Consider the following 27,936-nt stretch of genomic DNA (forward strand, 5'->3'; position numbering starts at 1 on the left):
GTGACTGCTGTAGATGGGCAGATTGGATGGGCTATTTGGCCTTTATCTGCCATCATGTTTCTATGTTTTTGTGTTTCTGCATCTCCCCTCTCCCGCCTTTCCTCCAAAATATACATACTGAGATCTTTAAGTCTGTCTCCACATGCCTTATAATGAAAACCACAGATCATTTTAGTAGCCTTCCTCTGGACCAACTCCATCTTTTTTATATCTTTTTGAAGGTGCGGTCTCCAGAATTGTACACAATATTCTAAATGAGGTCTCACCAGAATTTTATACAAGCGCATAAATATCTCCTTTCTCCTACTGGCCATTTCTCTCCCCATGTACCTAAGCATCCTTCTAGTTTTCACTCTCACTTTTTCAATCTGTTTGGCCACCTTAAGATCATCACATACTATCATACCCAAATTTCTTTCATGCTCAAACATTCTTCACCCCCTAAACTGTACCATTCCATTGGGTTTGCGCAGCCCAAATATATGACCTTGCATTTCTAGCATTGCATCGTAGCTGCCAAATTTTGGACCATTCCTCAATCTTTGCTAGGTCTTTTCTCATATTATCCATGTCAGGAGCTCAGAGCTCCCTTTGGACCCAGTGGGATGTTGAAATGAAAATCACTGAAAGCCAGAAGCCCAAGCTATATTGCTTTATTGCTATACTCTGGTCGGAACATCTGCACTAAAAACTTAAAAACTTGGCATCTTTGAGTAAGAAGTTTTCAGTTTAGAAGTTTAAATTAATTACTATTCTCAGATAGCGGTTATACTGAAATATTTTGATACATACGAGTATATATAGTATGCAGAATTCTTCAATTTTGTACACAGAATTCTTAATTTTTGACCAGTCAGACTTCTGCAGTCATACTTCTCTCTCATTTACCAATTTTCCGGAAAGTACTGAAAACTTACTTATTTCAGAAATTTCTGACTGACTCCCCTGTTTCAAACTAACGACTGTTGAATCCAATATCCAATTCCTTATATATTTTGCTAATATTTTGTTAACCGAGTCGAGCCCTGTTGTAGGGACGAATCGGTGGGATTGGATTAGAATTCCCCAGGATTAATCTCAGCTTGCTTTCAGGCTCCAATGCTCCTGTGTCTTTCCAGTCAGTATTTCAGTGGTGGTAACTGTGACTGCCAGTGGAATCAGATTGCAGGGAAGAAGACACGGAAGTAGAGGTTGCCCAATCAGTGGCATAGTAAGGGCAGTCCACTCCGGGTGCAGTTTTCCTAACGATGCGACACCCCTCCGCCTCTCTGTCCTCCCACTCTTCTCCTTGCCGTGCACTCTGTCTTTCCTGTACCTTTTGTAGTTCCCTGGCACGAGGTTGCTGCCCACGTTGGCATTGGCGCTCCCTCTGATGTCACTTCTGGGATCTGCGCCTATTAAATGATGTCAAAGGGCGAGCTGACACCAACATGGGCATGCTGCTCACGCCGGAGAAGTTAAACATGCCTTTGGTTGTATGTATATTTTAAAATCCTAATAAAGATGATTGAACTAAAAAAAAAAAGAAAAAAAAGAAAAAGCTACAGGGAAAGGGAAGTGTGTGTTTGTGTGTGTGTGTGTGGGGGGGGGGGGTGTGTGCACGTGTGGCAGGGAGGAGGAGGGGCGCCGCTCGCCCTTGCTATATCACTGTGCCCAATTTTTGGTTTTGGCACTACAGAAGGCCTGAAATCTGGGTTTTGGCTGAAAATGCCAGGACACTTTTAGCTGAAACTGAAACTCCCCCTAAAGCTGCTGTTGCCACTATCACTGCACACAGCCCCCCTACAGCCCCTCTCAGAGCCATCCATCAGCCAACCTCTGTCCCCTAGGCCTACTTTAGATGCCCTGGTAGTCTAGTGGCCTAACCAGAGGCAAGAGCAATTCACAGTCACTCTCACCCCTCTGGTTATCTCCACTGCCAAAATTGCCACCGAGACCTTAACTACTTTAATAGCTGCTAATCAATTACCTCAACCAGAAACTGGATCTTAACTTGTCATTCTACTCAGATATGCTCTGCTACCCTGTTACAGTCACTTCTATACTCTTTTTGCACCTCCTCCTTGCCTAGGGTTACCATATGGCTCCAGAAAAAGGAGGGTGGATTGAGACATCCAGGTTTTACTTCCAGTGCGTTCAACGGAAGTAAAACCCGGATATCTCAATCTGTACTCTTTTTTTCCTAGAGCAAATAAAGGTGAACTATGAAGGCATGTGGCTGGGAACAGAGCAAGAAACAAAGGACCAGAACCAGAAATGCTGAAGTTCTGAGAGGATGAAACAGGGAGTTGATGATCTTTCCTCATTCCTCCCACATAGCAGAATTAATTTTCCTAAAAGAGAAGGTTTTGTTAAATGCTTGATGTAATCATGCAATCTGCAAGACGCAATCTGCAAATGTGTAGGAGGAGAGGGTGGCATTTGGTATTTATAAAGGAAATCCGGATGCAGGGTGGGTAGCGAGGGAGAAATATTCAAAACAGCTTTTGTTTGATAGAAAAATGGTTTCAGATAAGCCTCAAGAAGACCATCTACTGTCCCTTCCCTCTGCTTGAAGCTAAGAAATGGCTTGTGAATTGTAAGAACAGGCTGATCTAGTCGTAATTTGAATCCCATTGCATGCAGGGATTTGTAGTCAATGCTTGTCTATATTTATATGTGAGCAATATTTGGCCTCCACAGTGAGCATGTTTTTTTTAAACACTGGCGGTGGCAGCCACAGGAAACCTATTTAGCCTTACAAATTGCGGGGCCCTTTTGAAAGGGAGGGGGGGGGGGCAGATGCAACAGAGAGCAGTCTCTGGGGTCAGAGGAAGGCAGCCTATGCAAATTGCTAGAGGCATAGCAAGGGTGAGTGGTGCCCGAGGAGGTGGTGCCCCTTCCCCGTTCCTTCCCAAACCTCCCCCCCACCACAGACGTGTGCCTCTTCCTTTCCCCATACTTCTTTAATTTTCCCAGCGTAAGCAGCCTCATGAACTTGCTGCCTGTGTCAGTGTCGGCTCTCCTTCTGACATCACCTCCTAGCACAGGACCCGGAAGTTTTGGGCTGAAAATGCCAGGACGGAGAGACAGCTGACACTGGCGCGAGCAGTAGATTGGAGTTGCTGCTTGCGCCGGCGAAAAACTAAAGGTTCGGCAAAGGGGGAAGTGAAGGCGCACACGTGGTGGTGGGAGGAGTGGGAAGGAGCAAGGCGACGGAAAGGAGGATGGGTAACGGGGCCCCACTAAGACGGTGCCAGGGGCAGACCGCCCCCCCACCTCTTACTATGCCACTTCAAATTGCTGCTGTTGCCCTGAGCCCTGTATGGAGAAGTGCATATTTTAAAAAGGTGGTGATAGTGGGGAGGTTCAGCGACAAGGGGAAATGCTGGGGTCAGACCTCTAGGAGCGTGGGACCCTGTGTGGCAGCCCCTGTTGCCTCTGTTCAAGGCTGGCCTTGATACCAGGACGATTCAGCTAGTGTCATGAATGTCCCCAGATACTTGCAGTTATCTGGATATTTCTTAGTTTATAACATTTTAGTGAAGGAATCAAATAAGTATACAATAATATAATACAATAAGAAGTTCATTACAATTATATTCACAATACATTACATTATATTACATTAGAAATTTCTATTCCGCCATTACCTTGCGGTTTTAAGGCGGATTACAAAAGAGATTTTAAAAAAACGGAGGGTTACAATGGAAGAACATTTGTCCTTTCTAGAGAGGTTATGTTATGTTATGTTATGTTAATGAGTAGGTTATGTAGTTTCTGTGTGGCGGGAAGAGGGAGGGGGGGAAGGATGTTAAGTTTGAAGTTAGGGCTGTTTCAGGAATTTCTTGAAGAATGTAGTCTTTATTTCTTTTCTGAAGTTATGGCTGTTTCATACATATTTCTATCATTCCTCCAAAATATATTTCCATATTACCTATTTCATACCTCTATACATTTCCCCTAATCCCATTCCCTCTTTCCCAATCCCCATCCCCCTTTCCCTCTTCCCTACCCCCCCCCCTTATTTATGTTCAAACATTTTATTAAAGGAATAGAGTAAAAATACATATAAATTATACAGAAAGAAATTCTTTTACAAATAATAAATAATTCACAATTGTTAAAATTCTAATCCATATATTATATAAAATTCTATCCCTTTTATCCCATAATCAATTCTCCCCACCCTTGATGAAAGCTGACAAAAATAAATAAAAATAACGAACTGGAATGTAAATTAAACAACCTTAGCTTCAACGTAAATCATTGAGAATTAAACTTCTTGCTCTAGGTAAAAGGTTTTGAATATATAAGAACATAAGAAGTTGCCTCCGCTGAGGCAGACCATAGGTCCATCCGGCCCAGCGGTCCGCTCTCGTGGCGGCCCATCAAGTCCATTGCCTGAGTAGTGGTCTTTACCTATCTATACCCCTCAATCCCTTTTTCTTCTAGGAATCTATCCAAACCTTCTTTGAAACCATTTAATGTGTTCCTGTCTACCACAGCCTCTGGAAGCGCGTTCCATGTATCCACCACCCTCTGAATGAAAAAGAACTTCCTAGCGTTTTGTTCTAAACCTGTCCCCCTTCAATTTCTCCGAGTGCCCCCTTGTACTTGTGTTGCCCCATAATTTGAAAAATCTGTCCCTGTCTACTTTTTCTATGCCCTTCAGGATCTTGAAGGTTTCTATCATATCTCCTCTAAGTCTCCGCTTTTCCAGGGAGAAAAGTCCTAACTGCTTCAATCTGTCGGTATATGGGAGATTTTCCATTCCCTTTATCAGTTTAGTTGCTCTTCTCTGTACTCCCTCAAGTACTGCCATGTCCTTCTTGAGATACGGTGACCAGTACTGGACACAGTACTCCAGATGCGGCCGCACCATTGCACGATACAGCGGCATGATGACTTCCCTCGTCCTGGTGGTGATACCCTTCTTAATGATACCCAACATTCTGTTTGCTTTCCTTGAAGCCGTGGCGCACTGCGCCGATGCCTTCAGTGTTGTGTCTACCATCACTCCCAGGTCTCTCTCTAGGTTACTGACCCCTAGTGGTGTTCCCCCCATTTTGTAAGTGAACATCGGGTTCTTTTTCCCCACGTGCATGACCTTGCATTTCCCAAACTTCCATAAAAAGACGGGTTTTCTTTTTTCTGGATATTTCTTTTTGAATTCTGATCTGGGGGGGGGGGGAGTTGGCAATTAGGGAATCAGGTCTGGGATCCTGGCATCATGATCCATCATGTGCAACTTCTCAGAGATTTTTCTCTCTCATTATACTCCTCCATTGTCACTTTATTTAAAAATAATTTTCAACTCGTTTCATCTACAATTCTGAGTGAGCAACAACAAAACAAACACATCAAAACTACTGCTACTACTACTTATCATTTCTATAGTGCTACTAGACATTCACTCTGTAATTTTACCACCTGAGCACTGTGTATAGACGCACCTTCAAAACTTAGAAGAGAAGGTCCCTGCTCAAAAAAGCTTACCATCTAGTCAATACAGACAAACTGGACAAGAAGGTGCATCTATACACAGTGTTCAGGTGGGGGAATTGGTGTTTAGCAGGTGGGTTGGAGTTTGGAATTGAAAGCAGCTTTCAATTTTTATTTTTCAATTTTGAAACCATGAGGTTGGAAGGGGTTTTGTTATGCTGGTGAGGGTATGGGGTGGGTGTAGGGGGTCGCGGCATGCAGGAATTGAAAATGGGGAGAGGTTAGTTAAGAACAGGAGTTAATATATAAGGATATGTTGGGCGCTTGCATGTGACACACTACCTTGAGCATTTTTTGGGAATTAGTTGGGCCCGTGACATCATAGGCCTGTGGCGTGGGGAGTTATTTAAGAGCGAGTTCGATACCATCTAGCTGGATTGAAAAATGGGTGATTTTTTTATTGTTGCATATGTGAATTGAATTTGTTGTAATTCACATTTGGCAATTGTTGTAATACTAATAAAGCTGTGGTCAAGAAAAAAAAAAAAAGATTGGGGACGGGGGTAACAAGGATTTTGGGGAGTGAATGCTAATGCGGGCAAATGCCAAAGTTATACCTCAAAGACCCTTAAGGCAGTTGTGCATCTGCAGTTGCCATGCAGAAAACTGCTCGATAAATGCATTCAATTTTGCAGTTAACGTCCCTTAATGCAAGACATGCGGTAATGTGCAGTAAATGCAAATTTAATGTGACATCTATAAAGGGGGTAGGTTCAGCGTTTCTTTTGTAGGTCGCACGTTAAAATGTCCCTAATGTGTTTTCCCTCCTTACTTTTCTATTCTATTCTATAGTTCCAGTTCCATTTCAATTTATTTAATATACCGCAAATATAAAACAAAAAAGATAAAATCTAAGGGGCTCATAATCGAAAGAGAAAAACGTCCAAAAACCGGCCTAAATCAGCACTTAGACGATCATCAGTCAAAAACGTCCAAGTGCCGATAATAAATCCGAGTTTTGGACGTATTTAAAAATGACCTAGGCCTTCACAGTGCCGCTGAACGACCATAGCTAAATGGGGTGTTTCAGGAGGAGTGTCAAGGGCGGGATTTGGGCAGGACGTGGGCAGGCTTAGACTTAGTCGTACTGCACAGCATAGACGGAACATGGACGTTGTGACTTAGACCATTTAAAACATGGTCTAAGTCACAAAAAACAACCTAAAGTCACCAGATAAGCACTACAGACACAAACACACTATCTTAGTGATCACCGACCCCCTCCCTTCCAACCCCATAAAAATCGTAATCACACCTTTAAAATTCAGCCTTCAGACCATCATCACCTGGCAGCCTGGCATAGGAAAGCCTAGTCGACCTGCACAGAGGCGGCTTAAGTCGCCTTGGGGGTGGGTTAGGGACCCATGGAGAGGAGGACCCATGCCCATAAGCCACTGTAATCACTGCATTGCTGGTTAAACATGTGCACTCCCCTAAAAAAAAACCCAAACCCTTTTGTACTGCCCTATAAGTGGCTTCTGCAGCCATAAAGGCTATTGGGTGGTAGATAGGTGGGTCTAGGGGACTTGGGAGGTGGTTTGGGGGGCTCACCATTATCTATAAGGGAGCTGTAGTGAGATGAAGCCATGGCACCCTTTTTGTGAAGTTAACAGCAGTGCCCTGTAAGGTACCCCACTATTTAGGTGCCATGACTGGTTGTCCAGTCCATCACTTTGTAGACTCCTCCCTAGGCGTTTTTGCCTTGGAAGAAAAGTTGGACGAAAATGTGGTATAAAGATGGACGATTTAGCAGCTTGCACAATCAGATCGGCAGGACGTATGGTTAGACGATTTTCGAAATGGAAAATAATTTGGACGTATTTTTTGAAAATGGGTCCTAAGCTGTTTTTTTTACTTTGGACAACTTGCGACTTGGATGAAAATGGACTTAGACGAAAACGGTCATAGATGTTCCTTTTGATTATGCCCTTACACACTGTTTACCATAAGTATAAAATAAGGGAATAAAACAATACAAATCAGAAACAAGACGGCGTCTTGGTAGTAAGACGCGGTGACCACAGCTCTTGCCTAATACTACTTTCCTGCTCTTTTGAGAAGAGGTAGAGGTAGAGAAGAGGTAGAGTGACGGTAGCCCAACCACCGGAGCCTACCGTTCTGTGGCAGGGAGCCATCACCAGCTTCTTCATGTCTTCAACCCGGGGTGTTCCCACTGAGCCGAACGCTAGGGAAGCGTCGGCTTTGGGGAGCGAGATTTTGCTCAGCCCCGCGGGACCAGCGCCTCCTTTGCAGCCGGGTGAAAGGGGAATGCTGGCTGCATTGCAGACAACGGAAGCTACGCTGTCTATGGAGCTATCGTGCTTGCTGGCTCTTCAGGACTCTCCGGCCGAATCATCTTTACCGAAGGTGGCTATAGCAATTCCAGCAGTACAGGGGGAATTACCAATTCTTCAACCCCTTGAGAGACCTGCCGAAATTACTCTGGAATCAATTGGACTGCACTGGACTCTCTCCACAAGGTATGCCTGGGAATCTTACCACTTGTTCAAAATCAAAATGTGAACATGCAAAAGTATGTAGAGGATTTAAAAGCTCAAGGGGAGAAAGTTAAATCCTTAGAACAATCTGTCCAAGGAGTTAAATCTTCTTGTACTTTAATTACTCAGGACAAATTGGTGCTTTTGAGGAAAATGGAAAATATGGAGAACTATACTAAACAGTTAAATTTAAGAGTTTTGAACTTCCCCAAAACACTTACAATGTCCCCAAAAGAGTTGTTTTATAAATTTTTGAAAGAAGTCTTTAAATATGCTGAAGACGGGCTTCCTCCTCTACATAAAATATACTTTATACCAGTTTCTGTTAAAATAAACCTTCTTCCTCAGAAGTTGTTCAATCTAATGTGGACTTAAGCCCTATCAATATATCTAGAATTCTGGAGACCTCAGAAGAAGTACTTCAAACAACGCTTCTAGTGACATTTGTATTTCTACAAGATAAGGAAGCGCTTCTTCGCCTATTTTTTAGGTTGAAAGAAGTCTCCTTTATGGTTGGCAAGATTTCTATATTCTCAGATGTCTCAAGAATGACACAATCAAGAAGGAAAAAATTCCTGGAATTGAAAGAGAATGTTAAAAGTTTGGGGGCAAAATTTCAATTGCACTATCCTTGTAAATGTGTAATTTGCTTGGATCAGAATACCTATGTTTTTTATGAACCTTCCCAATTGCAGTTCTTTCTGGAAGGGAGGGGAGTGACAATGCAGAGTTCCAATTGATCCCAATTTACTGGTCTGATTTTAAAATGTAGAGGTGCTACCAATTTGATTTTGTATTTTAAAATTTTTTTTAAAAAAAATTTTTCATTCCCAATGGATGTGAATTGTTTCTCTCCCTAATGTGGGCTGTTCAAAAGTTTGTATGTATTGAAATTTGAATGAGTACTTTATTTTCCTTGTATATTTTAGTTTGGGAAAACTTTTGTTTGTTCAATAAGCTTATTTTGTTGAAATAATGATAAAGAATAAATAAATTTAAAAAATAATACAAATCAAACTGTTACATTTAAAGGGAAAACAATAAGGTTAAATAACAATAAAATTTGCAAAAGGAAAATAGGGAAAGAGAAGAAAAAAAGGGGTATCCATAATATAACCCCCCAAAAAATTATGAGCAAAATTCTTGAGAGAAGTAAAATGCCTTTAATTCTGCTTTAAATGTAATGAATGATTTTTCTTTGCGAAGGTAAGTGGGGAGAGAGTTCCAAAGAACAGGTGCCTCCCCTCCCCCAACATTTATGTTATGCCTTTCGTTTTGTTCTAGCCATAATGTTATTGTAAACAGTATACTTTAAATGTACTTAGATTGTAAGCCACTTTGAAGGTTTTTCCTTAGGTGCAGGGTAGTAAAATTTTAATAAACTTGGAAACTTGGATTAGCACACGATACCCTGGTAGCAGTTAGCGAGGATGCATTTAAGAGGTGCTACGGGGTCATGTGCTAACTGCAAAATTACAGGTTAGAGCCCCATAGTTGCCACACACTCATGAAATAATAATAGGACCACAGACAATTAAAAATAAACTAAAATTACATAGGATGCACTGCCTCCTAATCAGTATTCATTTGAGTGGGATAGTCTACAATGCACATGGAACAATCCAGAAACTTATCTAATCTGGTCGTTGCAATCATGCTCCTCTGGCCAAAGCCATTAATTTTTTACATGGCCATACCATATTTTACATGGTCTACGCTAGCTCCTTCTTATTTGCTGGATTTAGGGCTCCTTTTACAAAGGTGTGTTAGGGCCTTAACGTGTGGAATAGCACGCACTAAAATGCCGCACGCGCTAACCATTACTGCCTCCTCTTGAGCAGGTGGTAGTTTTTCGGGTAGCGCGCACTCTAGCACGCGCTAATCCGGTGCGTGCACTAAAAACGCTAGTGCACTTTTGTAAAAGGAGCCCTTAGTTTCCTTAATGATTGGTAGACAGGGTCATATACAACAAAATCAATTCTATTTACAATTTCCATCGCCTAAATCAGTGTTTCTCAACTCGGTCCTGTAGTACCCCCTGGCAAGTCAGATTTTCAGGATGTCCACAATGAGTATGCAGAAACTTAGTGCTCCTTTTACAAAGGTGCGCTAGGGCCTTATCGCCCGCCATAGCACGCATTAAATTCTCGAGCGCACTAGCCACTACCGCCTCCTTTTTAAGAGGCGGTAGATTTTTGGCTACTGCACGCTATAGCGCGCGGTAATTTTGTGTGTGCGCTAAAACCCTAGCGCACCTTCGTAAAAGGAGCCCTAAATTTGCATACTTCCTCCATTAAATGCAAATTTATTTCAAGCATATTCATTGTGGATATCCTGACAACCTGACTGGCCAGGGGGTACTCCAGGACCGAGTTGAGAAACACTGGCCTAAATCAATTAAGCTATTCTGTCAACTTAGTGCTTCTTTTAGTTATCAAGCTCTGACTATTTGGAATAAACTTCCTCTCACTGTTAGATCAGAAACTAATTATTTAGTTTTTAGAAAACTTTTAAAAAAGGTTTATTCAAGAAATTTTTGAACTGATTGTTTTTATAATTTTTTTCAATATTGCCTGTTTAACTGGGTTTGTTTCCGGTCTTCTGCTTTATTGTAATCCACCTGGAACTCATAAGGGCTTTGGTGGAATATTAAAAGCTTTGTAATAATAATACACCACAGACAATTGCAACCTGATTCTTATCTCTAGATGTCACCACTGATCTCATAACACAGATGACCCTGAATTACCTTAAGATGGTCAGTATAAGATTTCAATCTACTCTTCAAAACACCAGATACCACCACGCTGTCTTCCTGTACATATAAGATTACCATATGGCTTCAGAAAAAGGAAGATGGATTGAGACATTTATTTATTTAAAACACTAGTATTTTAGCCCGTTACATTAACAGGTGCTAGAATATATATCTGTGTGTCTTTATTTCTGTCTCTCTCTCCCTCCCGCTGTCTGTCTCTCTCCCTGTCCCCCTTTGTCTGTCTGTCTTTCTGTGTCTCTCCCTGCCCCTGTGTCTTTCTTCTTTTCTTTCTATCTATCTGTCTCTCTCCCTGCCTCCAATGCAGCAGCATTTCTCTCCCACCACTTCCCTGTGCAGCAGCCACAACAGCATTCCCTCCCCCTTCATTTCTCTCCCCACACACCACTTCCCTGTGCAGCAGCAGTGTTTCCCCTACCCCCCCCTTTTCCCATTCTGCGGTCTGGCCGGCTCCCTTAGTCCCTTACCGCTCCCCCCTTTCCGTTCCCGCGGTCCCGACAAACCTTCCGATTCCAGCAGCGTCTGCATCATTCTACACACGCTGCTTCGGGGCCTCTACTGCCCAGCAAATCACGGCAGTAGAAGGCCCCGAAGCAGCGTGTGTAGAGTGCTGCAGATGCTGCTTGAATTGGAAGGTTTCAGGACCTGCAGCCCTTGCCGGACCCGAAGCGAGCTCTGGGGGTTTTGGGTTTTTTACGCGGACCCAGCCGGCGTAGAAGGAGTAGCCTGGGAACCAGGAATTAAAGTCCATTTGGGGAGGGGAGGAGAGCAGCTCCTCTCCCTTCCAGCTCTGGTCCGGCCCCCGCTGACATCGCCCTGGCCAGTTCACACTCCGAAGCCGCGGGAGACGCGGCGCTGTACGGCCTCTTCTTTCTGCTGCCGCAAGCGTGGGCCGCGTGCATGCGCACTCCTACCTGCAGGTCCCTACAGTGCACGGAAAACAGGAGCATGCAAGTGGGAGTGCACATGCACGCTTAGGGCTTTATTATATTAGATTTTTTTTATACCATTTAAAAAACTTTTAAAAAAAAATTATTTATTCATTTTACATCTTACAATAAGTATATCATAAAATAACATTTAAACTTATACAATATCACTTGATTCTCTATCAATTTAACTAAAAAACTAAATGGTTCACATCAATAAGAATATACATAAAATAGAAAACAGACTATAATCTTAAAAACTCCATAGTTAACAGTTTCTTCTCTTCATGTGACAGTGAATAAATCACAGGAATGCAGTGACAAATAGCTGAGTTTTTAATTGTTTCTTAAATTGAGACCGGTTTACACATAGTTGGAAATGGCCTACCAAAGTGTTCCACATCTTAATACCAGCAATGCAGAAAGCCATCGCTCTAGTATCTGTATAATTTCCGAATGCTATTGAATTCAATAGCATTCAGCCCATGAAGAAGCCACAATTCTGATAGAATGCACCTTGATGGAAACAGGAGACCGTTTCCTAGAAAGAATATAGGCTGACAAAATGGCCCTATGGATCTATCTGGAACTTATGGCCTTGGAAGTGGGAGCACTCCACTTAACAGAATGAGTCAGCACAAACATGAAACTCAGAGACATGAAACTCATTAGTGACCTCCAGGCAGGGCAGGATTAACCAATGGGTCAAGTAGGCACATGCCTAGGGCCCGAAATGGTCAGGGGGGCCCGATGAAGGAAGGCATCAACATTGTTTTTTCCAAATGGCGATGGGCCCCTCCAGCATCGATCGGCAACGCGCCCCCCCCCCCAATCAATGGAAAGTAAGACAAGCAAACAACGCGGGTAAGAAAGGCAACGGGAACTGTAATTGTGCAAGCGGTGGAGGAACAGTTCAATACAAGAGAGAGCCTAGAGTTCCGAGACCCTCTGCGCTGAAGTAACAGTGACCAGAAACACGGGCTTGATCATCAAGTCCAAGAGGGAAGCATCCCGAAAGGGCCCAAAGGGAGCTTTGGTAAGGCTAGACAGCATAAGGTTGAAGTTCCAGGAAGGGAATAGTTGCTTGACTGGGTCTAAAACAAGAGAGCCTGGCTACCTGGACCCGAAGAGATGCCACAGCTTGCAGAAAGGCAAGAATCACTGAGATCGGAGCTGAATATGGGCCCACCTGGTCCTGAGCGCACCAATGTTGGAAAGCCTTTCACGCTTTAGCGTAAGCAGAAACTGTGGACGACTTCTTAGACTTGATAAGAGTATCAATAACCACTTCAGAATAACCAAAGCAATTTGGGTCCTCCATGCATACCGAACCCTTCATAAGCAGGTCTGAATGGGTGCTCGGCTGAAGGCTGTGACCCTTGCAAAGACACATCAGATATATGTACCACGGTCTGCGAGGCCAAACTGGAGCCACTAGAATGATTTGGCCCGAATGGACCTTGATCTGCCGAATGACTTGACCTATCATGGATCAGGGAGGAAAGACATACAGGTGAATCTCTTGCGACCATGGCTGCACTGGAGCAGTGAGACCCTCGCTTTCAGGCTCGGATCTTCAACTGAAGAAACAATCCACTTTCTTCTTCACAGTGGCCTTGAGGTTGAACGGGGCTGGCCCCAGTGCTGCACTAAGGCTCAGAACACCGCTGCAGACAGGGCCTACTTGCCCAGATCCAGAGTCTGTCTGCTGAGAAAGTCAACTTGAACATTGTCAACTCCTGCCACATGCGCTGCTGATAAAGTCTGGAGGTGACGTTCCGCCCATAGAAACAGAAGGCGGGCTTCTGGTCCCTCCCTGGTGATTGACATATGTTATTGCTGTCGCATTTTTGGAAAAGACCTGACCGCATGGCCTTCCAGAATCTTCTGCAATTGCATCAGAGCCAGCTGAATGGCTCTCAGTTCCAACCGGTTGATTTCCTCTGAGAGGGTGTCCAACACCCCTGGACAGGACAATGATTGCAGTGGGCTCCCCAGCTCCGAAGGCTGGCATCTGTCATTACCACAATCCAGGAAATAATCTGCAGCAGAATGCCCCTGCAGAGTGACAGGGCAAAGCCACCAATTCATGCTGGCTTGAGCCTTCAGAGTCCAGGTAAGACAGGACTGTAAAACATCCCTGTGCAGAGCCCAGCATGAGAGCAGGGCATGCTAGAGAGAACACATGTGTACCCTCACCTACGGCACTACATATATAGTGGCTACCATGGACCCTAGGACCTGAAGATAGGCACATGCCAAAGGTGCCGGCAGCTCCAGAAGGGAAGAAATCTGGACACACAGTTTCAGTCTGCGTGCCTCTGGAAGATAGACACGGCCCGTAGCCATGTCAAAAAAGGAACTACCAGATATTCCAGTGACTGTGCTGACCCATGGCCAATGAGGGAGCCCTGATCAGCCAGTCGTCCAAGTAAAGGTGAACCTGCAGACCTGTTTTTCACAGGTAAGCTGCTATGACCATCATTACCTGGGTGAAGGTATGGGGAGCCATTGCCAAAGAGCAGAGCCGAGAACTCGTAATGCTGTTCCAGGACATGAAACCGTAAGAATTTGTGGTGGGCTGGAAAAATTGGAATGTGCATCGTCTCCATGCAAAAGCGTGGAATCTTGAGAGCTGCATTCACTTGCTGAAGATCCCAGAATAGGCCTCCAATCTTTGGAGCTTTACTTTGGCACAACAAAATATATAGAGTATCTGCCTGAGCCCAAGAGTTCAGGCGGCATCAGCTCTCTAGCTTGAATATCCAGCAAGCATTTAACAGTGGTTTGAACCTTGAGCGCCTTGTCCAGCCACCCATCGGGATAGCCTACAAACCAGTCCATCAGAGGTCAGGCAAATTCCAGCTTGTAACCTGATCAAATAATGTCCAAGACCCACTGGTCAGATGAAATGTGAACCCAGGCGGACAGGAACACTGAGAGTATGTCTCCTAGCTGAAGAGGGGCATCCCTTGGCCTGGAGTCATTGTGCCTTTTTGGCAGAGGATGCAGGATGGGAGGTGGAAGGCTGGGACTGCCTGTAGCCGGCATACCTGGGCCAAGAGCCCTTTGAAAATCCCTGCAATGTGGCACTCGCATACGGTCGGGAATTACCGGGAGCCACAAAAATTAGAGTGATCAGAACCTCTAGAAGTCCTGGGTCAGCTGTCAGACAGGGTCTTAGGAACGGTCCACCACAGAATTCATGATGTCGTCCAGGCCCTTGCAAACAATAAGTAGCCCATAAAGGGAAGTCTAGCCAAAGTAGCCTTGGAAGTGGAATCACCAATTCATTGCCTAATCCTTAGCATCCTGCAGGCAGAAATGGAGTACTCTGACACTTTTGTCAAAACCCGCATAAGATCATACAATGCATCAGCAGCATAATCTGACTCTGCCAAAAGAAGTTGAGGAGGAGGATCCACAGCCTCACTGTCCAATGTGCGCAGTTGAGAGCAGTGGCGTACCAAGGGGGGGCGGGGGGGGCGGTCCGCCCCGGGTACCAAGCCCTGAGGGGGTGCTCCCGGTCCGGTCCAGTTACCCCCCCCTGCGCCGGGTGTCGCGTCTGGAAACAGCCTGCAGCAAGATCGCGATGCCAGAGATCTTTGCCTGCTTCGACTGTTTCCTCCGCCACGGTCCTGCCCCTCCTCTGATGTCAGAGGAGGGGCGGGACCGCGGCGGAGGAAACAGCCGAAGCAGGCAAAAATCTCTGGCATCGCGCGATCTCTGGCATCGCGCGATCTCTGGCATCGCGCCCCCCCTATCAAAACTCATCAAAGAGGTCATCAACTAGACTTGGTGACCTTCTCCTCCAAAGTCCTATCCAGCCCAAAACTTAATTGGACACATGCCAATTGGTCAGATTCCCTTTGGTCCGATCACAGACTCTGTGACTTTTCCATTGTCTGCCAACAAAAACCCTCAAAAATTGGCAAAACAAGAAACATCAAAACCCTCACCACCAGGGGAAAGATAGACCCAGAGGAATTCTGGGCCCGCTATGAAAAGAACACAAAACTTAGCGAAGAAACAGAACAACTTATGACAGACTGGATCAACGACAGCACAAACATTTTAAACGAAATAGCCCCCATAAAAACCCGCCAAACCAGAACCACAAAGCAGGAGGGATGGTTTGATGCAGAACTATTACAGATGAAGAAGGACCTTAGAAAATCGGAAAGAGTATGGCGAAAATCAGAAACCCAGGAACACAGAGATGCCTGGAGACTCAAACTAAAAATCTATAAAAACCTGACCAAAGAAAAACGTAAAAAATTCTATTCACACAAAATTGGTGACTTTACAAACAACAGTAGCAATCTCTTTAAGCTAGTTAATGACCTATACTACATCGAGACACTCACTAACAACCACGAAGATTCCACATTAACCGCAAACACCTTAGCTGATTTCTTCATCTCCAAGATCCAAAAACTAAGATCTACTCTACCTGCCTCGACAAATCCCCTTGAGCTTTTCCCCATTCTTACTGATACCAGCATATACAAACCAGACCAAGGGTCCAGAGCAGATCTATACTGGAACCAATTCAATATACTGGACTGGGAAACCTTCAATAAATTCTACAACAAATACTCTAACTCCTTCTGCAAACTAGATACCTGCCCTCCAAATGTCATGAAAACTGCACCCATCCACTTCAAAGCCAACATGTTATCCTGGGTGAACTCTCTACTTTCCTCAGGATACTTTCCACCTGAGCAAGGCCATATCATGCTAACCCCAATCATAAAAAACACGAAAGAACCCCCAAACGCCCCTTCTAATTACAGACCTATCGCTAGCATTCCTCTATTCACCAAAATAGCGGAAGGGATAGTAAATGCTGAACTCACCGCATACCTGGATAAATTCAACATACTATGTGACAATCAATCGGGCTTTCGAACCGACCACAGCACTGAAACCATTATTGCAGCCTTATTCGACTACTTGCATACCCTCTTTAGCCTGGGCTCCAGCGCCTTGATCCTTCAACTCGATCTGAGCAGTGCGTTCGACCTAGTAGACCACAACATTCTCCTAGAATGCCTGACCCACATTGGCATCTCCGACCAGGTCTTCAGCTGGTTTCACGGATTCCTACGAAACAGATCCTACAGAGTTCGCAAAAACGATTCCTCCTCATCTAGCTGGGTTAATTCCTGCGGGGTGCCGCAGGGCTCCCCCCTGTCCCCCACACTATTTAATATCTACCTCGCCTCCCTGGGGAACCTCCTTCAAAACCTCAAACTCAAATCCTTCATCTACGCAGATGACATCACAATAGTCATCCCACTCACCACCTTCTCCCCAGATCTACTAGCCCACATCACAAGCATACTTAATCAGATAGAACTCTGGATGCAATCCTACAGATTAAAACTAAACCCGGACAAAACAAAATTCTTCCTAGCCTCCCCCAATGAAAAAATCAAAGTCTCCACAATCCAAGTGAAAGGCTTGGTCTTCCCCCTCGAACAAACATTAAAAATACTGGGAGTCACTCTAGACAAACATCTATCCCTAGAAAATCACACCGATCTCACTGTCAAGAAATGCTTCTCGGTACTCTGGAAACTGCGCATCATAAAAAAATACTTTGACGACTCCTCTTTCCGCCTTCTGGTACAGTCCTCTGTCCTGAGCGTACTAGACTATTGCAATATCATTTATCTGAGCTCCACAAAGAAAACCCTTAGAAGACTAAAACTGATCCAGAACACTGCCGTCCGCCTCATATTCGGCCTGAACAAATGGGACCACATCACACCTTTCTACCACCAACTGCATTGGCTCCCCTTCGAATCCAGAATCCTGTTCAAATTCGCCTGCTTCTGTTACAAAACTGTTTTTGGCCTATTACCTAGATACCTCAATCACCATTTCACTCTGAACCACACCAACAAGAAATCCCGCAGAATACAGCTGTTTGTCTTCCCATCCCTAAAATTATGTCATTTCAAAAGATTTCTCGACAAAACCTTTGCTTACCAGGCAGCCAAGCTGAACCCTTGGCTTGCCCAAATGATACTCGAGGCCCCCTCTTACCTTAGCTTCAGAAAACTTCTCAAAACGCACCTTTTCCGTGAACAGGCCTTTTAATCCCCCTTGCCCCCTATTTTCTCCCCTTTCCCTCTCTACCCCGCCCCTTCGGCTGTCCCTTCCCCCCCTCCCGATTTCATCTCTCTCTCGCTATATCATATCTTACAACCCATCCTCCTGTATTACCGTTTACCTCGACCTAATCTCTTCAAAAAAGTTCCCCCCCCCACTTCATTGCCTGTATCCTTGTCAAAATTTTGTAAATCCGTGTGTTATCACGGACCTTAATTAATGGATGTAAACCGCCTAGAACTTTACGGGTATGGCGGTATACAAGAATAAAATTATTATTATTATTATTATTATCTTGTTGCAGGCTGTTTCCCCAGGGCAGTAGCGTACCAAGGGGGGCGAGGGGGAGGTCCATCCCGGGTGCCGCCTTAGGGGGGGTGCACAGCTGGCCCGGTCCCTATCGCGCTCCTACCCTCCCAGCGAAAGCAGCATCGGCGCCATTATCGAAAAAGGTAATGGCGCCAGGCCTTGGAGCACCAAGGCAGACCGCTTCTCTCCCCTCCCAGCCGAAACCCCGCTGACCATCCTATCTCTCTCCCCCCCCCCAAGTGAACCTTTCTGACCCTCCCAGCGAAAGCAGCAAACCTCCCTCCAGTAGCGTCGGCTTTATCCTCCCTCTGCCGCATCACTGATGACGTCATCAGTAACGCGGCAGAGGGAGGAGAAAGCCGCGAAGGAGGTTTGCTGCTCTCGCTGGGAAGGTCGGAAAGGTTCACGGGGGGGGGGGGAGATAGGAGGGTCAGCGGGGGAGGGGGGAGAAGCGGACTGCCTCGGTGCTCCATTACCTTCTTCGGGCAGCAGCAGCGTTTACAATTCGCTGCTGTTGCCGGCTTCAGGCCTTGTTCTCTGCCGGGTCCTGCCTACTTCCAGTTTTCATGAAGACAGGACCCGACAGAGAGGAAGGCCTGAAGCGGGCAACATCAGTGAATTGTGAATGCTGCTGCTGCCCGATGAAGTTCAGGACATCAGGACATCGGGGAAGGAGCAGGGAGAAATCGGCTGCTGGCTTGGGGGTGAGGGTAGGGAAAGAATCGTGGAAGTGGAGAAATCGGCACGATGGCTTTGTGCAGGCTAGGGGGAGAGAGAAAGAAAGGAAAAAATAAAGAGGGGGGGCCAGGGGGAGAGAGAAAGAAAGGCAGAAAGAAAGAGGGGGACCAAGGGGAGAGAAAGAAAGGCAGAAATAAAGAGGGGGCCAGGAGGAGAGAGAAAGAAAGGCAGAAATAAAGAGGGGGGTCAAGGGGGAGAGAAAGAAAGGCAGAAAGAAAGAGGAGGGCCAGGGGGAGAGAGAAAGAAAGGCAGAAAGAAAGAGGGGGACCAAGGGGAGAGAAAGAAAGGCAGAAATAAAGAGGGGGGTCAAGGGGGAGAGAAAGAAAGGCAGAAAGAAAGAGGGGGCCAGGAGGAGAGAGAAAGAAAGACAGAAATAAAGAGGGGAGCCAGGGGGAGAGAGAAAGAAGAAGGATCAGAAGAAGGACCAGAGACTCATGAAATCACCAGACAAAAAAGTAGGAAAAATGATTTTATTTTCAACTTAGTGATCAAAATGTGTCCGTTTTGAAAATTTATATCTGCTGTCTATATTTTGCACTATGGCCCCCTTTTACTAAACCGCAATAGAGTTTTTTAGCGCAGGAAGCCTATGAGCGTCGAGAGCAGCGTGGGGCATTCAGCGCAGCTCCCTACGCTAAAAACCGCTATCGCAGTTTAGTAAAAAGGGAGGGGGAATATTTGTCTATTTTTGTATAGTTGTTACTGAGGTGACATTGCATAAAGTCATCTGCCTTGACCTCTTTGAAAACCCGCGGAATATAAATGATAATTAACATTTTCTCTGCGTACAGCGTGCTTTGTGTTTTTAAAATTTTATTGTTGGTAGATCATTTTGACTTGGCCACAAAGGTAAGAGGGAGGGAGGGAGGGGAACTGCTGAAAGACATCTAATAATCCTTGCAGGCTTGACTGCAGGGAATTATTTTTGTAAAATCATGTTTTGTTATGTGACTGGCATTATCTAGACTTTAATTTCTATGAATGAATAGAATGAAAATGATATAAAATTACTTGCTTGTTTTTATGTGCGTGCGCTGAAGGAAAGTGGAGAGAGAGTGGGCTGAGGATGCTGAAGGGAAATGGGGAAGAGAGTGGGGAGAAGACGCTGATTTATAAATTGACAATTGTACAGAATATTGTTTCTTTTTATACTTTAATATAAACAATTCAAGGCTTGTGTGGATGGAATCAGGTGGTTTGCGGGGATGGGGACCGAGCTTACGGGGATTAGTCCAATAAAAAATTGTATTTTTTTATATCTCATTATTTGTTTTATTTTTATTTGTTAATTTATAAAGTGGTGATTGTTATGTATCAGTTTTTTCAAATTTACATCTACTGTCTTTATATTTTGCACTGTTTTAGAGGACATGTGTTACTGTTTTTTGTGGTGTTGCATTGTATCCAGGGTCTGGTTTCTTGGCGGATCAGTTTAACTTTTGTCTACATATTTCTATTTTTAGTTTGTGATTATTCCATTTTGGGCGAGGGTGTATCTCTGTTCTGTGTGTATGAAAAAGACATAGTTTTCAGTTGGCATTGACTACAGGACCAATTGACTGTGCGGGATCTGGCTTGTTTAGTTTTACAATGTATGTGTTGGTGTTCTAGTGCTCACTGCAGTGTTTAAGATGCAGCCTTTTCCTAGGTACACTCTTGTGGTGCGATATGTAGATTGGTACTAAAAATCATATTTTTCATATAGATGGGGGGGGTGTCAAAAAATGATGGGCTCTGGGTGCCACATACCCTAAGTACGCCACTGCCTGCAACTACTCCATATGTACTTCTAATGTCATGACAATTTAGACATAATTTATGTTTTGTTATGTTTGGAATAATGGTTACATATATGAGGTTCAATAAAAGAAAATTTTCACTGCCTGTTTCTATTCTGACCATTTATTCCATTTCATGGTTATTGCAAAAAAAAAAAAAAAAAATTTTTACATGGGGGGGGGGAGGGGTGTCAAAAAATGATGGGCCCCGGGTGCCACATACCCTAGGTACGCCACTGGTTGAGAGAGACATGCGCAAGTGACAAAAGATGCTGCCAAAGCAGCCTTTATGCCTAAAGCAGCTGCATCAAAAAGTCTCTGGAAGACCACATCCACACGGCAGTCCTGCATATCTTTAAGCACCACACCACCATCACTGGGTAGAGAATAGAGAGCTGCACGGGAACGGGGATGACGGGAATCCCGCGGGACCCACGGGGATCCCGCGGGTTCCCCCTTTAGGTCACGGGGATCCCGTGGGGACGCCCCCTAGGGTCGCGGGGATCCCGTGGGGACGCCTCCGAGGGTCACGGGGTTCCTGCGGGGTTGGATCGCAGCGGGGTTGGTCGAGCCGCGAGGGTAGTCTCCTTCTCCTTACCTGCCCTGTCGCAGCACACATCCGAACGGAAATCTTCCCGATGTCAGCGCTGACGTCGGAGGGAGGGCTTAAGCAAAGCCCTCCCTTCCTCCGACGTCAGCGCTGACATCAGGAAGACTTCCGGTCGGCTGTGTGCGGCAGGGCAGGTAGGAAGAAGGCAATGGCGTACGAAAGAGGGGGGAGGGGGCGGTCCGCCCCGGAGAATGTGCACAGCCGGTCAGGTCCCCCGATCGACCGACAACAGGCCCGGCCGACAAATCTCCCTGCCCTGTAGCCGCAAATCTAAATTACCTCTTACAGCAGCTTCACTACTCCAGCTGCTGTAAGAAGGTAATTTAGATTCGCGGCTACAGGACAGGGAGATTTGTCCGACCGGGCCTGTTCTGTTGTCGGTCGGGTGCAAAAGCGCCACAAAGGTGGAGGCAGGGAGGGAGGAAAGGTGGAGTGGAGAAGAAAAGACGCTTAAGGGGGGAGAAGGCCGCTGAAAGCACGGGAAGACAAAGGGGTGGAAAAGAACGCTGAAAGGACATGGGGTAAACGGGAGGAAGGGGGGGGAAGGACCCTGAAAGCACTGGGGAAGACAAAGGGGTGGAGAATGCCACTGAAAGGACATGGGGAAAACAGGGGTGGAGAAGGCCGCTGAAAGGACATGGGGAAGACAGAGGGTGGAGAAGGCCGCTGAAAGGACATGGGGAAGACAGAGGGGGGAGAAGGATGCTGAAAGGACATGGGGAAGGCAGAGGGGGGAGAAGGATGCTGCCTGACAGGACATGGGGAAGATGGTGGGGGAGAAGGACACTGAAAGGAAATGGGGAAGAGGGAATGGGAAGAAGACGCTGGCAGAGAAGAAGACAGAGGTGCCAGACTATGGGGGTAGCGGAGGGAAAAAGATGGGTGCCAGACCAATTTGGGAGGGGGGAGAAAGGGAGAGGCACAGTAACAGAGCAAATGGAAGACACAGAGAGAAGAGAGGCAGTGGATGGAAGGAATTGAATGAGAACATGAAGAAAGCAGAAACCAGGCAATAAAGGTAGGAAAAAAATTATTATTATTTTTTTTTTTTTGCTTAAGGATAAAGTAGTATATTAGTTGTGTTGATAAAAATTTATAAACATTAGAGGCTCTGGTAGAAACCCGTTTACAAAGTATGTATTCTTCCCAATTAATATTTCCAAATTAATAAAGTCTTTTTGCTTATTTTTAAATGGGTTTCTACCAGAGCCTTTAATTCAGTAGCATAATTAAATGAAATAACTATTTCTGTAGTTTATAGGGACAGGCGGGGACGTAGGGGATTCCTCGCGGGGATGGGTGGGGACATAGGGGATTCCTCGCGGGGACGGGTGGGGACGGAGGGATTCCTCGCGGGGACGGGTGGGGACGGGTGGGAGTCCTCACGGGGACGGGTGGGGACGGGTGGGACTTTGGCGGGGACGGGTGGGGACGGGTGGCATTTCTGTCCCCGCGCAACTCTCTAGTAGAGAAGTGTGCTTAGTCATCTGTGCAACCAAAGAATCCACCCTGGGCTGACCCAGAAGCTGTTGGCGCTCCTTTGCCAGAGGATACAAGCAAGACATGGTTCTCGCTATCTTAAGAGCACCTTCCGGAGAGTCAAATTGCTCTGAAATCAGAATGCTCATATCAGATGCCAGGGAAAAGTGGAAGACTGCGAGCGCACAGTACAAAGCCAGGAAGAAGTGGACGGAGTCAGCTATGTGACTAAATTCAACTCCTACAAACAGTGGCGTACCTAGGGTATGTGGCACCCGGGGCCCATCATTTTTTGACACCCCCCATGTAAAAAAATATTTTTTGTAATAACCATGAAAAATAAATGGTCATAATAGAAACAGGCATGGAGAGGCAAACGACTGAGGGTGTTACCATCTTGGTGGACTTTGAACTAACCTGGTTTGCAGTTGCTTCATTAACACCAGAAGCTGGAGAGTCGGGACCTGTTTCCCTGCGGGCACCCAAGGAGTCAGACGTCCTGACGTCACGTGGGTCCTTTGCCGGAGGGTTAAAGGGACGCCGCGACTGCACTAGTTTGGAGAGGCAAACGACTGAGGGTGTTACCATCTTGGTGGACTTTGAACTGACCTGGTTTGCAGTTGCTTCATTAACACCAGAAGCTGGAGAGTCGGGACCTGTTTCCCTGCGGGCACCCAAGGAGTCAGACGTCCTGACGTCACGTGGGTCCTTTGCCGGAGGGTTAAAGGGACGCCGCGACTGCACTAGTTTGGAGAGGCAAACGACTGAGGGTGTTACCATCTTGGTGGACTTTGAACTAACCTGGTTTGCAGTTGCTTCATTAACACCAGAAGCTGGAGAGTCGGGACCTGTTTCCCTGCGGGCACCCAAGGAGTCAGACGTCCTGACGTCACGTGGGTCCTTTGCCGGAGGGTTAAAGGGACGCCGCGACTGCGGCGCGCGGCCGCAGGGCGCGGCCGCAGGGCGTGGCCAAAGGGGCGTGCCCTAAGGGGCACGTTCTGCCCCTTGGGAGCCCCTTGGAGACACTGGGAGAACGGGAGAAAACTGTATGTATTAAATTTTTCAAAAAAAGATGGGGAAAAGAAAAGGTAAAGCTAAGGTTTCTACACCAATATTATTAGGCCCCATAGACAGGCATTTCACGTCATCCAGTGCCTTAGGCCACAGCCAAGGAGCGGACTCGCTGTCAGGGGCATCTCTTAGTCCTCCAGGTAGAACTCCACCACCTCCACCAAGTAATCCTGAAGTTTTGGGGCCTAAGAATGGCTCCAATTTTCAGCCGGAGGGACTATCTGAGCAAATGGCGTCACCCTTATTAGTTTATGGGGTGATGCCCAAAGCTTTGTCTTTTCAAGATGAGGCTTTGTTGGTCAGAGAGTCCCAGACTGAACCTCAGGAAGTTACTTTAAGGGATCTTTGGCAAATAAATACTCGAATGGAGGGGTTATTAAAATCTGTAGTGACACAAAATGAAAAATTTTCAAAAGAAGTTATTGAAAAGTTTGTGAATGTTGATTCCAACTTTAAAATCATTGAAAAATCGATTAGAACAACAGAATCTCAGGTTGTTACACTACAAGCAGTTTCTTCAACAGCAGTTAAGGATTTTCATATCACTCATATGAAATTTGAAAAAATGGAGAATTTGCAAAGAGCAAAAAATCTACGTCTAGTTAATTTCCCCAAAACTCATTTGTTGTCTCCAGAAATATTGGTTAAAAAATATTTTAAAGAAATTTTGGGGATGGCTGATGTAGACAATTTGCCTTTAACAAATTTATATTATATTCCGCAGAGGAAAAAGGTTTCCATAGAACCAGGTGTAGACCAGTTGGAACAAATTGAATTTGATTTAACTGGTTTCCTGGAAGATTCACAGGATATAATTCCAACTAGGTCTACACTTCTTATAACTTGTACAAGAGAGATAGATAAATCCTTAATTATGAAAGCTTATTTTCAAAATAAGCAAACTAAATTTTGTGGGGAAAATGTTTTGATTTTTCCAGATGTAGCCCAAGCAACACAATTAAGAAGAAAATCCTTTTTGGCATTAAAATCTAGGGTGTTGGCTTTGGGGGCTACATTCTATTTAAAATTTCCTTGTAAATGCTTGATTAAATTTAAAGATAATGAATATGTTTATTGGGATTCGATGCAATTGGAGCAATTTTTGCAACATCATGAAATTATTTCATCTGTCCCTATATAATTAATATGTTGGAGTTTTGAAATAATTAACACTAATATGGTTGATCTTTTAGATCATGTTTATTTTGAGTTTTTTTATGTAAGTAATATTTGTTTGCTATCTCTCAGTTATGTGGACTTGAGGAAGCTTATGATAACCTCTGGTTTCAATAACTTTTCTTAATTTCTTGTTGTAAATTCCTTTCTTTATTATTATGTACAAATAATAATGTTTTAAAACATTGAATAAAAAAAAAAAAAAAAAAAAAAAAAAAAATAATAGAAACAGGCACTGAAAATTTTCTTTTATTGAACCTCATATATGTAACCATTAATCCAAACATAACATAAATTATGTCTGAATTGTCATGACATCAGAAGTACATATGGAGTAGTTGCAGGTGATGCTTGGGACAGTTCTGATTGTGTTAGTTCGGTTTTATGTGTTTTTGAATAGAAGGGTTTTTATTTCTTTTTTGAAGGTTTTGTAGTCTGTGGTCGAAGTCAATAGGTTATAGAGTTGGGGGTCGAGTGTTAGGAGGTTGTCGAACAGTATTTTTTCTTTTGATGATTTTGATTGGAGGGTGTATGAATGGTGCATGAGTTCTCCTATGTCTGGTTGAAGTGCATTTAATTATTTAGCTGAAGAAATTAGTAACCCCCCCCCCCATTCCACACACATTAATTCTCTTCCATTTTTGTTCCCATTCTAAAAAAACACTGATAAGTTCCCAGAAAAAAAATACATTAAAATAAGAGGTGAAAACAAAGGCCCCTACAGATGAGAACATAACATAAGAATAGCCTAACTGGATCAGACCAATGGACCATCATGCCCAGTAGCCCATTCTCATGGTAACCAATCCAGGTCATTAGTACCTGGTCAAAACCCAAAGAGTAGCAACATTCCATGCCACCGATCCAGGGCAAGCAGACACTTCCCTCATGTCTTAATAACAGACTATGGACTTTTCCTCCAGGAATTTGTCCAAACCTTTCTTAAAATCAGCAATGATATCTGCTTTTACCATAACTTCTGGCCAATTCATTTTTAAGCTTAGTTCTTTCCTTCCAAACAGAGACCTTGCTAGATGTCAAATACAGAAAGAACAAGGTAACTTCACAAGGACTTAGCTGTGCAGGAAATGTGAATATCCTCATACACCCACCATATAGTGCAAAAATGTGCAAAGATCTGTTTTTTTCTTTCGATCACTACATAGTCTAATGCCACACAAGCAGCGCTGTTACAAACGGTTCATAGACAAAATCGCGTGAGACAACGGCGCGCCGACAACTGAGCGCAAGGTTGACGGCGCGCCGAAGAAAAGCACTATTTTAAAGGGTTCCGACGGGGGGTGTTGGTGGGGAACCCCCCTATTTTACTTAACAGACATCGCGCTGGCGTTGTGGGGGGTTTGTGGGGTTGTAACCCCCATCATTATACTTGAAATCAAACTTTTTGCCTGTTTTTTAGGGAAAAAGTTCAGTTTTAAGTATAATGTGGGGGGTTACAACCCCCCAAACCCCCCACAACACCAGCGCAATGTCTGTTAAGTAAAGTGGGGGGGTTCCCCCCCACACCCCCTGTCGGAGCCCTTTAAAATAGTGCTTTTCTTCGGCGCGCCATCAACCTTGCGCTCAGTTGTCGGCGCGCCGTTGTCTCGCGCGATTTAGTCCCGTCACCGTTACAAACATATTCTGAAGGTCAATGCTAAGGTTAACAAAGTTTCCTTCCTTGGACCACAAGGAGATACTGACAAACTACTAGAAGAGATCCCAAAACAACTACCCAGGCACAACACCCAAAGACCCACTCAGTGTGTGAACCAGTTGAGTGGAGTGGACTAACTGGGGGGTGGAAATGGGCCCAGAGTTTGCTCAGCAGAATTTCCCAGACCACCTCTTCCTCTCAACACATTGACACGCTGCCACCGCCACCACCACCATTAGGAACACCTCAACGGATAGGCCAGCAATGCTTATCTAATATAATAAAATGGTAAGCCGTGCATGCGCACTTCCTAAGTGTGCACCGCTTTTCCGTGAGCTGTAGCGACACATAGGAAGTGCGCATGCGCGGTTTACGGTTCTTTGAAAGACGCAGCGGTGGCTACTTTCACGATCCCCGCCTGCGTCGGACTTCTGACGCAGGTGGGGATCATGAGAGGAGCCACCGCCGCGTCTTTCAACTAAAAAAAAAAAAGTCAAAATGGATGTCGGTGGCTGCAGACCGCGGCACCTGTAGCCCGCCGTGGCCGAGCACGGAAACAGGCCGAAGTTTTTTTCAACTTCACAGACGCTGCAGCGGCTCCTCTCATGAGCTGCTCCTGCGTCGGAGAAGGCGGCGATCATCAGAGGAGCCGCCGGGAAGTTAGACTGCTGGAGGCTCGGCCTGTTATGTCCGTGTGCAGGCTCCTCTCGCGGTTAATGGAGGGAGAGGGAATGCTGCGGCTGCTGCACAGGGAAGTAGGGAAGGAGATAGGGAGAAAGGGACTGGTCTGATGTCGCCCTCGCCTTCTGTTTTGCTGAAAAATCCACCACCCTCGGCTGTAATTCAGAAACATTCCGCCGGGGGGAGGGGGGGGGAGAACTGCGGCAGATTGAAAGCAGGAAGGGGAGCCATGGCCAACGTTCCTGAATCACAGCTGAGGCCAGTGGATTTTTCAGCGAGACAGAAGATGAAGGCAATATCAGAATGGAATGGAGAGAAGAGGGAGAACATGTTGGGCCTAGGAAATTCCCTGGATTAACTTTTTTTAAATTTTTATAAAGTACAAAGGGGGAGAATATTAAAAGAAGTGCCAGACTGGGCATGGGGGACAACTTATGGGGCCAGGAACAGAGGAGAGAGAGAGATGGTAGGTAATGGTCTGAAGGGAGCGAAGCTGGATCTGGGGAAAGAGATACTTGAAAGGAGGACTATTGGGGAGAGATGGTGGACCTGGGGGAGGGAAGTTGGACCTAGGGATGGAAGGGAGGGAGAAATGTTAGGTCTGGGGGTGGAAAGGGGAGAGAGATGCAG

The sequence above is a fragment of the Geotrypetes seraphini genome, chromosome 8, assembly GCF_902459505.1.
Source record: "Geotrypetes seraphini chromosome 8, aGeoSer1.1, whole genome shotgun sequence".
Classification (NCBI taxonomy): Eukaryota; Metazoa; Chordata; class Amphibia; order Gymnophiona; family Dermophiidae; genus Geotrypetes; species Geotrypetes seraphini.